Source organism: Podarcis tiliguerta (assembly GCF_965153285.1).
Source record: "Podarcis tiliguerta genome assembly, chromosome: 1".
In the NCBI taxonomy this organism is placed as follows: Eukaryota; Metazoa; Chordata; class Lepidosauria; order Squamata; family Lacertidae; genus Podarcis; species Podarcis tiliguerta.
The window spans coordinates 43,004,555-43,021,485 of record NC_139534.1 but is presented as its reverse complement, the minus strand read 5'-3'; the positions used below and the strand labels follow the sequence as shown (position 1 = coordinate 43,021,485).

The 16,931-nt window shown below is 40.8% G+C and overlaps 1 long non-coding RNA gene across 1 annotated transcript in view; it reads left to right on the top strand.

Moving 5' to 3' along the window:
* The window catches only part of LOC310665417, a 34,650-nt gene extending 28,050 nt beyond the window's left edge, over positions 1-6,600 (top strand). Inside the window, exons 2-3 of the long non-coding RNA XR_014505462.1 lie at positions 3,232-3,370; positions 6,258-6,600. This is a non-coding gene — a long non-coding RNA (uncharacterized lncRNA). The remainder of the gene's footprint in view (positions 1-3,231; positions 3,371-6,257) is intronic.
* Positions 6,601-16,931: the final 10,331 nt, after the last annotated feature.

Here is a 16,931-nt window from a genome sequence, read left to right as displayed (position 1 = left end):
TTGTAAGACTCATGCAGGAATACACCCGCCTATTAAAATATAGAATATACACTAAAAACCAGTTCCAAGAACAAGTTGATTTGTACATATTGCTAAATCTTTTTTAAAATAATTGAAATACTGTTGCGTGGTATTTACTGTTTGGATATTTAATAATCAGACTTGCCAAGTTATTTGAATTCAAAATTAATTGTAGAAAATATCAATTATGAAACCGATGGACTCAAAATTGAGGTTTTGTTACACGGAGATGGATGTGACTTGGTATATTGTTTGAATTTCATCATAGGTTCATGGTTTCCGTATTTTGTTTTCTTTTGAATGCCTATTGTGAAGTTACTTGTGATCCTTAAAATCTGTGATCAGAATTACATGAGAAAAACCATAGAATTATCCAGTGCTTTTTTTCTGGAGGGATGAAGGGGGACGCATACCCCTAAACATTTTGTGAATCTAAGTTTGGCCTCCTTGAGGGGCAGTATTTCAATATAAGTAGGAAAATGAGAGTACCCCTAACATTTTTTTAAAAGAAAAAAAGCACTGAAATTATCTAATCGACTTGCTTTTAATTGGTTTCCAATAATATTAAGTACCTAATAATAATATTCAGCTATTTATTAGCTATTTCCAATGAGCACATGCTCTTCTATCCATATACTAGACCAAAGTTGCATCCCAAAAGGTCCTGTGTCCCAAAGTGGAAGTCCATTTCTTCCTATACACAAGGTCAACTGGGCATCTGATTCTGGTATCTAATTATTATTTTTTATTAAATTTGTATACCGCCCTATACCTGCAGGTCTCTAGTTAGCATTGATAGTATCTACTTGCATGCAATGAGTTGTGATGCCATATGATTGCAGTTGCTCTTTATACTTCTATCCTGCCTTCCCTCCAGTTTACCTATGATCCCCAGATTGTCTCCCATCCAGACACTGCTCAGGCCGGACCTCCTTGGTTTCAGCAGTAGAACTGATCACATCTCACACCTCTGTTCCTTCTCTTTTTGCTAGGGCAAAAATGGGCACATTCCTTCCTAAACATTTACCTAACGATGCAGCAAGTTCTAAAAAGAAATGGTTAGCCTTCATTATTTTGGAATGAGATACATAATGGATGATTTGCCCAGCATATGTGCTGTACCTTAATGAGAATAGTATCTTAATTTAATCTTTGGACCACATCATCATTATTTTAGTAGAATCCTTCTCTGTTAACTAATTGCTTTCTTTCGTTTTTGAAATGTTGAACAGAGTATTCTACAAGAAGGGGTCAGCAAGATAAAAATGAAAACAAAGCAGCACATGGTATGGTTTGCTCTGAAAGCTGCTCTGAAAGCGCCTCCCTTTGGCACCCCCCCCCTTGTGTTTCATTTGGTAGTGTCCAGTTGCTTTCAGAATTCTAATCAGGCTGATTAATGTCCTGGCAGCTTTCACAGTGCGATAGCTATTTGCATGGTAGAGGCTGGCAAGGAGTGGTCCACCTTTTCGTAATTTAAAAGATAAAGACAAGTTCAGATTATAGCCTGTGCCATCAGTCCCTTTCCCTAAGATTAAAACCGACCAATAATGGAATGCATTTATTTTGTAAACGATCTTCAACCATCCACAGATCTTGTATTCCACTAAAAGCAAGATACATCTAGAAAATGAAGCCTCTCACGGGAATTGTGCCTTATTTGTTTACAATTAGTTTTAAAAGTAAAAGAAAGTGATCCAGCAAGCGGACAAACAAGCAAACACTGGGTTCCATTTATATGTGTATTTTTATTGCATTCTCTTCCTTTTAATTAGAAAAATAACAACTACAACCAAGGGGTGATTTCTGCAATTCAAATGTTAACACCGAGAAAAGATGTGTCTATTTGTGATATGGATTTATTTATTTTTTACCAACAACAGCCTATTTGGTATTAGGTGACAATAATATACCTAATTCTCTTTTATGAAATATGATTTAAGAATAAATAAACATTTTAATGATTGTGAGTTGTTGCCCAGAGCAGTCTGAATGAAACTGAGGGACTAACTTTGATGCATTGATTTCAGTGGGTTTACTCTAAGTAGAACTTAGTGGCATCCAGCACTGTAAATTTAAGTGTGAGATTGGATTTACATAAGTGAGTATCAACTATGGTTCCAAAGCTCAGTGGAGTTCAGCTCATTCTGGAAGAAGGAGGTGAGGGAGAAGCATCTCTTTCCTCTATTCAGGTGAATTGGGCTGCCATTCATAAATGAAAGGAGCCCTTCACACAACAGCCAGACTGGATCCAACCCTGTTTAACTTTGTCGTCACTACTATTAGCATTTTTAATTACAGTAACATGTTCGATAAATATGTCAATGTACTATGGAATTTTTAAAAAAAACAACAACAACAACCTTGGGATACTAAGCTCTGAGTGGTCAAAATCCACAAGCTGAGATTAATAATGGTATCAGAAAAGGGAAGGAGATCATCATATCATTCCAAGGGAGGAAGGTATTCCCCAACACATTATAAAGGGAAAGAGGACACTGAACACAAGCCACATCCGCACTCCTACTCCCTAGGCAAGTCATGGACTCCCATCTCTTTTTCCTTCTACAAACTGAAACTAAGGGATTCCATTCAAATGACAAGGAGGCTGCCTTTGACACCCACCTATAATCCTTCACTGGGGAAGAGGCAAATTGTTCCTTCTAGGGTCTTTATTAATAAGTGATATTTTATATTAAAATGTTATTTTTTTTAAAAAAAAACCTGGTATAGAAACATCTCATATACACATTTGTAAGATTAGGTAAAGGTAAAGGACCCCTGACGGTTAAGTCCAGTCGTGAATGACTCTGGGGTTGCGGCGCTCATCTCACTTTACTGGCCAAGGGAGCTGGCATTTGTCCACAGACAGTTTTTCCAGGTCATGTGGCCAATATGACTAAGCCACTTCTGTTGAAACCAGAGCAGTGCACAGAAACACCGTTTACCTTCCCGCCAGAGTGGTACCTATTTATCTACTTGTACTTTGATGTGCTTTCAAACTGCTAGGTTGGCAGGAGCTGGGACCAAGCAACGGGAGTTCACCCCACCGTGGGGATTTGAACCGCTGACCTTCCAAACAGCAAGCCCTAGGCTCAGTGGTTTAGACCACAGCACCACCCGCATCCCATTTATAAGATTACCATGTTGCAAATGTTTGCAGCACACAGTAGCATCGTGAATTAATTGGACTCTTGTATTTGCATACATTAGACACAGTGCTCTTCAGTGGCCGGCCTTTGAGGATCAAAGCCTGAACGTGTGTGATCCCTGCTGAAGCGGGTAACATGGGAGTAGATCTTGCCTTCACTCATCTTGTCACTCATGAATGATGCACACCTGCTCAGGTTTTGTAAGTTAAACAACCTTCGCTGTTTTGTCACTGTGTGCTATCAAGAGTTACAATAGCACTGCGCATTTAAATGTTAGTACTGTTCAACATGCTGACAGTTCAATTTCTACTTGTCTTCACTCCTCTGTCTCCTTGTCTTTCCTCTGCTCAATATACTAGCTTAACACACTTCCAGGTTGCCGTTTCAGTTATCACATGTAATTATTTTCTTAGTTCTGTTGTATTTAGTTGAAGTCTAAAGTTCATGGAACAGCAGCCAAATATTTAAAGCCTCAGCAGGAGAACCTGAGTTGAAAACAGAACTGGAACTAGCAGTTTCTGTACCCTGGGCAGACCACAGTTTTAACATCTCAGAGTGGGGTTTTTTAGGATTAGGAAACTGTCTTGATTGACCAATGGTCTGCCTCTGCATAAATCACTTTCCTATATTCCTGCATGGGTCTCAGAAGTTCTCCAATTCCTAACAACCAATAAGCACCTTGAATTTTACTCAGAAATAGAGCTTTTCAGCAAGTTACCATTTGAAAGCCAAACTGGTGTCTTTCAAACCATCTGAAGTTTGCAGGAGGTCCTCAAGGACAGTCCATGTAGGACACATTGCGTTAGTCAAGCCTGCTACTTCTGACCAACACCAGCCTGAGCTGGCAAAGAGTGCTTTGTGTCCAGAGTGAGGTACTCCAAAACAGCACTCAAAACTGTGAACCCCATTCTTAAGAAAGTGTGCGATCCCATCCAGAACTTTAAACATCCTACCACCTCAGTCAGATGGACCATTCAGCCAGATACATTTCCAGGCTGTCTGGATTAAGCATCAGTATGGTATCCCTCATTTGGTATGCTGATGATTCTGTTTAGGTTGGATAGTACTGTTTCAGGGGACATGGGCTAAAGGCTATATGACAGTAACAGAAGGGGCTGAAGCCAGTTGTGGGTGGGATCAGAGACCAAAATGGGAAGGGCCACTCACCCACCTTCTCTCTCTCTCTCTCTCTCTCTCTCTCTTCCTCCTCCTATCTTTCTAAAAACTGGGGGCCTGCTGCTCTTGGGGGGATTACTATATCAAGCTGAAACTACAGTAGTACCTTGATTTTTCAAAGAAACAGCTTTTAATCATAGCTACTTAAAATGATTGAAATTGCACTGGAAATGTGGCAAGAAAAATAAAGAGCATAATTTTGTCAAAAGATGAATCCCACCGAGGCTCTTCATACTCCAAATGGCTTAAGCAGCAAACAGCAGAGCTGTGTTTTCAGTTAATGAAATGGGTAAATCACAGTGGCAAAGGCAAAAAGGAAGGAATGGTACAATCATTTTCCTGTTAAAAGCAGACCAGAATTGCAGAATCTTAGAACACTGCAATTACTGCAGTGAGATTTGGTCTGTGTGCATTAGCACTTAAAAAAAATAATAATAATAGCCAATATATAAGTGAAAAATGAGGTAGGATTTTTTTTTAATTTATTTACCTGTTTTCCTGATTTTCACAAAACAAGAATTGGGAAAGATGCAAAACTATACTGCTCTAATCTTGCAAGGTGGAGCATGTTAATTTCATTCATCATTTGTAAACTATAGCAAGAATCTAAGATTTAGGACAGTGGTAGCCTACATGGTGCCCTTAATATGTTGTTCAACTCCGGCTCCCATCTAAGTCACAGTGGTAGTGTCACCTGCAACCATCAGACAGCAGTTTGAAAATGGATGCACTAAGAAGGAAGAGGGCCTCCTAAATACATTTAGAGTGTCCTCACCAGACTCTGAAAAAGAGACTGTGGAAGCATGACATGCGGAAAGGAAATGTGCAAAGTGTGAAGAGGAAAAGGAGAGAATAGCATGTACAATAGGGAAATGAAGGAGTAGGTGCCAGGGGTGACCTTTAACCATAAGGACTAGAAGCTTGAGAGTAATTGAAAAGTGACAGGGACCTGGTGCAGAGATGGGAGGAAAGGGGGAAATGGCTTAGCCACTCAGGAGCACTGAGATGAGTCAACTTGATGCAGTAACAAAATGAAAGCTAATCAAGTAACATCTGGAACCCACAGGCAGGCATACAAAGTAACGTCTCATAAAAAGCAGAGCGAAAGTCCTCTGATATTCTTGGTATACAATACATGCTGACTTCTGCAAACAGGCTGTCAGAACCAGATGGAGTGGAAGGTCTGTTAATATTATGGAACAGTGATGGATGCCCACAGGGGCCTTTGCTTACAGTATGTTGCATTCAGTACCTGTGGTGCTGATTTTATAATGCATAACAAACTTTCTCAACATATTGCTCATAAGCAGCCCTGTCCGGGTTAAGCTGTAAGCAGCTATCAGGGAAGAGCCAAGCATTGTGTCAGGGGAGTCAGAGCTGGGGAGAGGCTCAAGACCTATAGCAAGAGTGTTGTGAAACCCTCATCTTTATATAGCTTTGCCCTGTGTGAAATTCTGTTGACATTTTAAAAGACAAATTCTTTAAATGCCAACGGTCCATAGGCAAGGTCTTTCTGTACCCCTCCTAGGAGTATCTAGAAGCTTCTAAATGGGAACCAAAGTTATTCCAGGGAGAAGAGAGAGTGGAGACTGCAAGGAGTATAGACTGGAAAAAGCCACTGAGTTTTCCTGAAGGAGACATGGAAGGGCCTAGCTATGTGCGAATGACCTGGCTGTGAAGTTGTATGCCTGCAGGCTCCATGTTGGCATATAGACTTGAGGCTATTCATGGGCACTGGCAGGCCACAATGGCTTACACTGGAAAGCTCTCCACACAGATTTCCACAGAAGTGGAAGATCTACCTCATGGACATGGGCCCCATTGAAGGTTTTTTACCTTTGCTGTTTGGTTTCCAAGACTACTTTGCGCACCATATATAGTACCTGTAATTTCATTTCGCATTAATGGCAGAGCTGGACCATGCTGCACTTCCGCAAATGTCTGTGTTTGGGCACCTCCAGACAATGACAGATATCCTCCCATTGATCTGCGAGTGAAGCTTCCGCTGTGTCACGAGGGCTGCTGTGATGTCATCTCTAATAATAGATCCTATCCAGGAAAACTAAAGAGCAACTTGGCGATTAATGCTCCTGGCACTGTCAAGATTGATCACACTTCAAGAGACGGGTGCTTCTAAGAAAGAAACAGCGGTCACTTTCATGGACAGTCATTGTGGAGTGACAAATTCCTCCTCAAGTTTCTAGAAGTTTGGCGCTGCTCTTAACACTTGGTTCAGCGCTTTGAAGCATGCAAATCACGCCCACGCACCTGCTTTGTAATATATTTACCCCAAAGCTCTTGGAATCTTTCTCAATAGAGTTTGCAAAAAAAGAAAAAGAAAAATCCTACCAGGCTATCTTTCCTTGCCAGCTTTTCCCCAAGCAACTCAGAAGCGAAGGGAAAACGCAAGAGTGCTAGATGATGCTAGTTTATGGGCCTGAAGAACACAACTGCCACCTCATTGTATACTCTATTTACTCAGACATACACACAGCATTCAGGTGAACCAACTGCATTTTTCGATTAATATAGCGGTGACAGAGAATGTAATTTCCCCAGCGAAACACTTCTTGGAGTATGCTGGATATGTGAATAGGGGCCACAGCTCATCAGGCACACAGTGCATTATACTTGGACAACGTAATTTAATTCCCAATCTGTTCCTAACAAAGTAAAGAAGCGAGTAGGCAGACATTATAAATTAGAGCTCAAGGCAAACCCAGTGTCATTATTATAGCTATATTACAGAGTCATTTATCAAAATGGATTAAATATTAATGAAGTTTTAATTGCTATTGCAGAGTAACACAGGAGCTGTAGCCAACGCAGGCACAAAAACTGCAGGTTGCTTCTCTGCCAAAATTTGACTGGATTGTTTTGGTTACGTGTGGGCGTTTTAAGCTTCTGTGGTGCATTCCAGAATTAAGAAGAATTCCCTTGAATCCACTGAAAGTTAAAGCTCTTAGAAGACTTTAATATAATATCACACAGTCTTATTACAGATATTCATGCAAATTGATGGTGCATCACTCTTAGAGATGGTTCATGCAGTCAGTTGTCTCAGGGACGGGGTATGTATTTTTATTTGTTTGCCTTCACTGTTGCTCTTATAACAAAAGATTAAGATCAAAAAGTGGAAACCACATCCTTAAATTAACACTCTGAGAAAATTGGCTCCCTGTTGAAGTCAGTTTTGTTAGATCCAGGTATCCGTCCAGCAACATCTGCAATTAGCTCAAGGCAACAACATTAGAGAGAGTCTTGGCTTGTTATGAGTGGCAAGAAGCACACTTCAAAGTGGGCTGCTTTCTCTCTCATGCTTAGCTGAGCTGTTGATTGAACTTCTACAGCAGCTCTGTCCAACAGTGATAGCACATAGCCAGCAAATTGTACCCAAACATTTCCAAAGTTGGGAAGCCTTGAGACTGCCAAACTTTATGAGCATCAGCAAAATTGGTCCCGATATTGGGAAATCAGTGAAGCAAGGGAAAGAAAAGAATAACCATGATGTGACAGATATATCACATTTACACATCTTGCTATAAATATGGTACCCTCCAGATTTTGTTGGACTGAAATGCTTATTGGCCCCAACCAGCATGGCCAACAGCCAGGGGTGATGGGAATCGTAGTCCAAAAGATATGGAGTGCACCACAATGGCTATGCCTCTTATAATAATGTTACACCAAGCTATTCCTCATAGTCAGGATGGTGCAGAATTTACATGAACTCAAGTTCATTATGCCTGCAGAACACAAGCCCACCCAGCTGTTTAGGATTCTGAGAGTTGTTAGGAGGCCCCTATTCCCCACCCAGACCTCCTGCAGTAGCACCAATTCTGCTGAATGGAGCAGTTGAGTGGGCACATATGGGGTAAGACGATCTTGTAGGTAAACTGGTTCTAAATTGTTAAGGACTTTATATACTAAAAGTAGCACCTCGAACTTTGCCCAGCAGCAAATCAGCAACTACTGCAGATCTTTGAGCGCAGGTGTTATATGCTGACAAGGCCTCTCTCCTGTCAGCAAGTGAATTGCAGCATTCTGCGCTCATTGCAGCTTCTGGACCAAGCTTGAAGGAAGACACACATAGAGTGTGTTGTAGTAATCCAGTCTTGAAGTAACCAATGCATAAACTACTGCAGCAAGGTTTTCCTGGTCCAGAAATGGCCACCTTTGTCAAACCAGTTGCAGTTGGTGAAAGGCACTTCTATCCCCTGAGGCTAACTGAGCCTCCAGTGACAGAGCTGGTTCCAGAAGCTCCCTCAAGCTTTACCTGCTCCTTCAGAGAGAGTGCAAACCCACCCAGGGTAGGCAGCTGACCAATTTGATGGACACAGGACCTCCTTACTCACCCACAGTGCCTCCATCTTGCCAGGATTCAAGCTCAACTTGTCATGATACTACTATAAATGTACAGTGCAGATGGGGCCTTAATAAAGATGTCGCTCACATTGCATTGCATTTCATTTCATTCTGGTGGTGTGGGGGCAATCATGTGATCTGGACAATTAGCTGGCACTACACTGCTTAAACAATGATTTTGAAGATTGCTGTAATGTTCCCTTTCTAATTTTTTTTTCCTTTTGCTCTGGGTTTTCACTCTCTTAACCTATGGCTTCTTTAAATATGTTCTACCATAAAATCACATTACAATATACTTTATAGTTTGTATTTAAATATGAATAGCTTCTTTGTATACCTGGGTTGTGGGTGTGTACCTCACTTATAACTTATCCTCCTTAATTGAGTCTTCTCAGCACCACAAATGGTGCAATGGGAAAACTACATGGCCATCCAAAATTACCTGCTGCCTTTTCTTTAATCAGCAGGAGGGTTTACAGAAAGGTGATTAAGACCAAGATGCTTCATACTGCCAACCTGCCTAGGTTATATTCTCGATTCTTTATCTCAAACATCTGAGAGTAAGATAGAGGGAATTTAAAAGTTAAATGGAGAAATAAATGGTAAGAACAAAAAAATAATAATGATTAAACCTAAGGAATACATCTTCTACGTTCTGGAATTCATGCAACTATTAAATGATAATTTAAAGGGTTTTTTTTTAAAAGGGACCAGGACGGGACAGAGATTGTGTTTTATTGCACAAATACTCCTCAGTTTCTGTCTACTTGCTTTAATTGGCAAGACAGGATCCTAAAAGAAGCCACAGACCATATTTTTTCCAATTAATATTTTCCTCATTCATCTTTTGCCCCCGCTCTTTTGTCACCAAAGCCATCCATCAAATTTCAGTTGACGTCAGCGATGCAAGTCAGTGCCCTTAGTTTCAGCTTTCACTCCTCATTTCTGACCTTTGAACCCCATTGCAGACAATGCTTCTTTATTACTGCCACACGTAGTTTCTGCAGAATGTTTTGGGGAATAGAACTTAGAGAGAAAAACAAACTAAAGATAGCACATTAAAATGAAAATCTATTGACCGTCGTTCCTTCTCTCTTCCTGAACCACTCAGGGTTATGTTCTTCTTTTCCAAAAATGACCCCTCCCCCAGCAAAGACAATAAAAGTTACAAAGCTTGTCATAAGAGTAAAAGGCACACAGGTTGCTGTTCTTGATTTAATAATTGATTTAGCATTTCAAAACTTAGTATTAGACTCTAGAGAGGCAAAGTTGTTTTGTTTCTTAAATTTAAAGTCCAACTCCATTCATTGCCCAAGGCATGCTTCTGTACCTCAGCTTGGTTCGGTTTCTGTATTCAGAAATTCAGTTTAATAATTCACTTAGTTTAACTTGTAAGTTCTTTTAAAAAAAGATGACACTAAGGTAAACAGCACAATATGAAAAGTCTCCCAATGTTACTCACATAGTATACATATTCTTTTGAAGATTTTGGGCATCATCAAAGTATTCACAGAACTAAGTTACTTTTAATAAATTATGCCTTTGAAACATTTTTTTAAAAAAATCAGTCTTACAACATTTGGCAAACTATGGGTGACATCTATTGGTGGCAGAACACAAATGGAATAGACTTCCACTCGTGCCATAGCACCTACTCTGCTTTTTCTCCCACCTCCAATCCTTCAAATATGGGGGACCCCATGAAGCGGGTTTGAGAGGTATGCTGGGGCTGTGGGGAGAAGTGGAATGGGGAAGCCATGCTGCTCAACTGGAAGTCTGTTGGGAACTGGATTTCACCTTAAAAAAAAAAGTTCTATCAGTAGATGTACCTAAAGGAAACACTCGTTAGGCTGGGCTGTTAACTATTGTTCCCTCTTACTGGAGATGTTGTAAAGTGGTATGGGATTTATAATGCCTTTCTGCCATTGCTTGTTGGAACATCTGCTTCTCCCGCAAATGGTGAGCAGCTTGTCTGGTTGTTTAATCACATACCTGGCTAATTGATCACAGTAATCAACAACAGATGGAATTCATGGAATCACAGAACTGTAGAGTTGGAAGGGACCCCAAGGGTCATCTAGTCCAACCCCTTCCAATGCAGGAATCTCAGCTAAATCATGCATGACAGATGACCATCCAAACAGGCATTTGACATAAATTTTATCAAACTGCTGTTGAAAAAGGCAACAGTGGATCTCTTACACAATGAACCACTGGCACAAGAACTATTGAAATCTCTCTGCTAAAGATCTCGTTATTTTCCATATGGACAGACTTCCACTGTTATTGAAGACCGTTCAAAAGTATATTTCAAGAGACTTGGAAATAATAAGGTAACTGGCTGAGCTAGTCAGCTTGGATGAAGAATGACCAGACTGAAGACATTATTTTTCTGGAAACCTAACATTTGGCAAGCTTTCTCCTACCATTTTTTAGTACAGTGGTACCTCGGGTTACAGATGCTTCAGGTTACAGACTCCACTAACCCAGAAATAGTACCTCGGGTTAAGAACTTTGCTTCAGGATGAGAACAGAAATCATGCAGCAGCAGTGGGAGGCCCCATTAGCTAAAGTGGTACCTCAGGTTAAAAACAGTTTCAGGTTAAGAATGGACCTCCAGAACGAATAAAGTTCTTAACCCGAGGTACCACTGTACGGCATTTTAAGGTTTTTTGGTGTGCGTTTTTTGTATTGCTTCAAAGATTATTTGCTTGGATTCAACTAACCCAGCACGCAGGGCAGACTTTGGTAATCTTTCAAAATATGTTGCCCTGTGTGAAGCCAAAATTTGGTGTCCCCAAATGGATTTTCCCAATTATGGATCTTTTCAATTTTGTGCCCCCTCGGCTTGGTGCCCTGTGCTGGGGAACCACCTGCTCCACCCTAAATCCAGCGCTGCAGCACAGAAGCCAGCTTAAAGACTCCTGCTAGTGCAACAGGACTTCTCTTTTTCTGTGCTCCTGTGTCTCCCCCAAATCCTCTCTGAAGGGTGACAGGAAGAGCACAGAGGGGAAGGAAAAGAAGATCATTTCCTCTGGCAAGCAAAAACTCTTCCAATGATGAAATGATCAGAAGAGTGTGGTGACGAATTCTTTCTCACAAATGCAGCTCCCACCCATCCAACACAAGCATGGACCCCATTCATTTGATCTCTCTTCCATTCATTGGCTTGCATTCAACGTAGCATTAAGGTGAATGTTCCATTAGCACAAGGATTTTTCTTTGTGAAATGGAGCATTCGCCCTTCTCTTCCCCACTTTGCATCCTCCAAAACAGCTCCCTTCTCTTTGTCTAGCAGGAGGAGGATTGTGGCAGTGGCAGCAAGGGTGCTGGGGACTGTAGATGGAGGCTGAGGGTCTCATGCAGCCCAAAGGCTGTGGTTTGCCCAACTCTGCTAAAGAAGTCTTAATGGTGATGGTAATGAACAAGAGAACTGCTGTACATTCATCTGCCATGTTGGATATATACGGGGGCGGGGGCGGGGAATAGTATACACTCTCCATCATACACTTTCCTGCTATTTGTTGCTAAGAGTAAACAGCAAGCCTGTCAGTGTAGAAGAGAATCTGTTCAGGAATGACACAATAGATAATTTGGTGCACTTTATAAAGAACTCTGCTATAAAATGGATAGCTATAGGAGGGAAATTTTGATGGCTAATAATGGAAAGGTCAGGGTCGAAACTACCTTCTCTAATGCATAGCTTTAAGTTGTGGTGGAGCAATAGGTTATCATGGACATTTGTAATAGTTTTAGTCTGGAAATTGCTGATAGTTTGGGGGCAGACTATTGCCATTTGGGTCTTTCCATGATCTATTAGCTCATCTTTGTAGTGAGACTATAAAAATTATTCTTCCCTAGAAATCATGTAGTCAGGCTATCAGTCTTGTGTTTGTTATTTTCTTTCTATCACAGCTCGTGATTTGTTTGACAATGTTTCTGTGGCCAGCCTTTGGGGAAATGGATTTAGGTAAACAGATTTGCAAAATCTTTTCTTTTCTGTTCTGTGTCATCCCAATAAATCACACAGAATATTTGCCCTTCACCAATAAAGTGAGGGAATGTTAATCCCCTTTATGTTCCTGTATACTTTAAAACAACCTACATGGATTATCATGAAATTTTACCACCCATGAGACTCGACTGTACTGCAGTGGCATGTTCATAACTGCCTTTAAAACACATGACAATAATGTGATGGTTCACAACCTTTTATATACACCGATGTCATACATGTTAGCATTTTTAGTCTATTAAATGTTGCAGTCTTGCCACCCCATGAAAGTCACTGTGGGGCCTCCTCTTCAATGGGGCATCCTTTCTTTCTAGAATTATGTGGCTCCCATGATCCTTAGCACAAAACAATGCTTTGTGCTAATGCTTTGATGGAAGTCTTTGTGACAGAACAAATGGAGGGACAGACATGCGTGTCCACAAAAACAAACAGGTGACCACTTGCACTGGACTCGTAACCCAGTTCTATCACTTTGTGTCCTCCTTTCCTGGCCCCTCTTCCTCAAGGAAAAAAAATCACCTTAAGGAAGGAGTAATAGGTGGGGCCAGGAAAGGAGGACACAAAGTGATAGAACTGGGTTACGAGTCCAGTGCAAGTGGTCACCTGTTTGTTTTTGTGGACACGCATGTCTGTCCCTCCATTTGTTCTGTCACAATGTACAAAGAACAGCTTTGGCTACCTCTTGAGAAAGGAGCACAATGCTGAGACAGCAGAGGGGTGGTGGTCATGGTAGGGTACGTGGATTAGCTATGAGGCAGGATTATGGTGAAGGAAGACTTACTCAAACTAACCCCTCAGGCAGATCTGGGAAGGCAGCAGCCTGAGGCCCTGGTGGCATAACAGACACCAACTGTTCAATGCCATTTATCCTAAATGGGGGCCAGCAAAGACCCACCTTAGAGGCAGGGTGGTATTGTACAAACAGGATTGTCAGCCAGAAACATCCCTCCAAACTTTCCCCTAATGATAGTGACTACACTGAGAGATGGCTAGGGGATGGATGATAACACCCTGTTTCAGATCTAAGTTTGTGGTGCTGATTACAATCTATAACCCTGCTTTTCGTCTTCATTCAAAGTGAAGGAACAATCAATCTTCCTAACCCCCAAACAAATGACTGGTGCTCTCAAGGCACTACAGAAAGTACAAACTGGCCTGAAATTGGACACTCAGTTTCAGTGTGGTAAGGTGCATCTTGCACGCACACCAATCCGGGAACAAGATGCTGCTTTTACTCTACATCCATGAACACACGCAGAAAAGTTACCTGTGCACCATATGCCAGTCTTGGATGGCCATAGTTATAATGCAAATTTGTAGAATCCTATAGCTTATGTTGCTTGTTATTAAAGCAGAGGCACCGTATGTGGGTCACATACACAAGAAAAGAGAAATACTGAGGTTGCTAAAGACTTCTTTAGGGAAATCAGCACTGTATACCTATAGTCTTTTTTTCTCCTTCCTTTGAACTGAAAAGTACATATGTGCTTTAATCCAATGACCTGATATGCAAATGACTAGATAACTTTAAAGAAATTCCTTAGAGAAATGTTATCTTTGTACCATGTATATATATTTTCCTTTTAAAAAGGAGAAATAATAGTTGCAACATGCCAGACCTCCTGTTCATACTGGAATAAATGTGCTTCAGAAATGCTAAATAATTAAGTGACACTTCATATTGTATTTATCTTTTCAAAATATGTTTCACAGCTCCTTTTAGGGTTAGAATTTTATTTTTAACATTTGAATTGTTTTGATGCAGCTGCAGCATTTTAATAGCTCTTCATGGTATCTCCAGGGTAATTTCAGGTTCTGCACAGACTACTTTGGTTGTTCGAAATGAGGGATGTTTACACAAGACTTTAAAAAGTTTTACAGCTTTACCATAGCTGCTTGTGAGAGAATCAAATGTTTACTTTTAAAAACAGATTAAGGATTTATGATGCTTTTATTTGAAGCATACAATGTCATCTTATTCACTGCTTTCTTGCCTAGGATCTAGAATAAGGAGTGCAATTCAGTGTAAAAAAATTGCAACTTACACTGCCCGTTAAAGGATGCAGCCTACAGCCCATTAACTCAATGACAAATGGTTTGGCATTGCACACTATATCACAATCACAAATATGTATAAATTCAAAATGTTTCCATTGCAAGCTGTTGCTGAATACATCAGCCATTGTCACTGGATGTATTCTATTAAAGTCCACCACAATGCCCTATTTATGAAATATGATTGCTTGAATAGAATGGCTAGAACCATTCTACAAACTACAAACAGGCTACCACTCTACAAATTGTGTCCTCCCCCTCTCCCGAAGCAGGAGGGTTCAGTTCTGCAGGGTGCTCCTTCACAAACAGCTTCTCTGCCAGCAAATGAGCAGATGCAGAGGCAGTAATCCTACAGGGTGTGGTTGTATCAGGCAGGAAGCAGAGTCAGGTAGCTTCAGGCTCTGACCTTCTCCTGAGAAACACAGTCGCAGATCATTCTGGACCATCCAACCCAACCATCAGCAATCCCTAGCTGTCTCAACCCACCTCAACAAAGGCCAGAAGAAAATAATTTTTCATCTTACAAATTTTCCACAATAAAAGTAACTATACGTTGATCTTTGACTTCCCTTTCCCTCCCCCCTTCCATGGTTTCCTCCAAATATCCATTTTTACTGCATATTCTAGTCAATCCTTAACCTCTCTTATCTCATTTTTAACAAAACTTATACTGCTGAATTTATTCTAAACCTGCTAACGTTTTAACCCGTTTACAGCGATTCTTCATATATTCCACAAACATTTTCCAGTCTCCATTGAATACTCTTTCCTCTTGTTCTTTGATTTTGCTGGTTAGATTTGCTGGTTCTGCAGAACTGGTGTGTGTGAAAATTGGCCCAAGTTGGCTCAGGTCTTGGCTGAATCCAGAGCACAGCCCTATTAGTATCAGGCTTTAAGTAACTAAGTTGGCCTCTAGGGTGATGCTCATCTTTTAGTGGGGTGGGTAGAACTTGCCCTCATCATTGTGTTATTAGATGGGCCTTTGGGTATTTTGTATGGTACGCAGTTTTAAATTGTCTGGTTTTTGTTATCATGTGTTTATATTTTATCCTGTAAAGTTGCTCTGAGACTTTTTTTTAAACTAAGAAGTGATAACAACAACAAAAACAACAACAACAATGGCTCCCTGGGACTGTAGTTTAACAAGGCTGTTGACAAGGTCTAGCCTAGTAAGAATCAATACATGACACACACACACATGTTGGGCCCAAGTTGTTTAAGGCTTGGTGAATTGACACCAAAACCTTGAACCTAGCCCAGTAGCAAATGGGCAACCAGTGCACCTTTCTCAGCAGCAGAGTAACATGTTGCCAGAAGTCTGCTTTTGCTGCATTCTGCACCAATTGAATTTCCCAGGCCAGATACAAGGGCAGAACCGCATAAAGTGTGTTACAGTAATCAAGTCTTGCTGATTCATGGACCAATGTAGCCAGACTATCACAGCCCAAGAACCATCACAGCTGGCCTACCAGCTGAAGCTGATTAAAAAACAACAACGCCACAGGCCACAGGGGTCACTTGGGAGAGAGATGGCTCAGTTATAGCTTCTATAATTTCAGAGCTTAAACTTCTTATATTGGTTCCCCAAATTAAGTACACAAGGTGGTGTTTCATTTTAATTTATTCAGTCCACTATGGTTTCCCAATACTTTGCGGGATGGATTCAGTTAACCCAGTGCACTAGGGGAAGCCAGTGCAAGAGCTCTTGCTCGTGCAAAGGGGCTTTCCCCTCCTCTTCTTCCCCCATTTGGATTGGGGGGGGGAGGTCTGGTCAGGAGTATCCCCAGAACAGTGCACAGCAGGAGAGGGCAGAGTGTTCCATCAGACATAGCATTTCTGCTTGCCTGATGGAGCAATCATATTAGCATGATGTTCAGTTCCACCCTTGGTGACCTTTTAATGCAAGATATAATTAAAAACAAACAGCAAAATATGAATTGTTAGACTGTATTCTTTTTGAGCTCCTGGATTACTGTATCTGAACATCAGTTAGAAATTAATGTTATCGGTTCAGCTTTGGCCACTCAGAGGTGTTCAGCAATCTGCTAAACAATGGATAAAATTGTAGCACTAAATGAAGTGCTATAGCAAAAGCACCCCATATAAATACACATTAACATAAGAAATAAATGCTAATAATTCTACAAGTA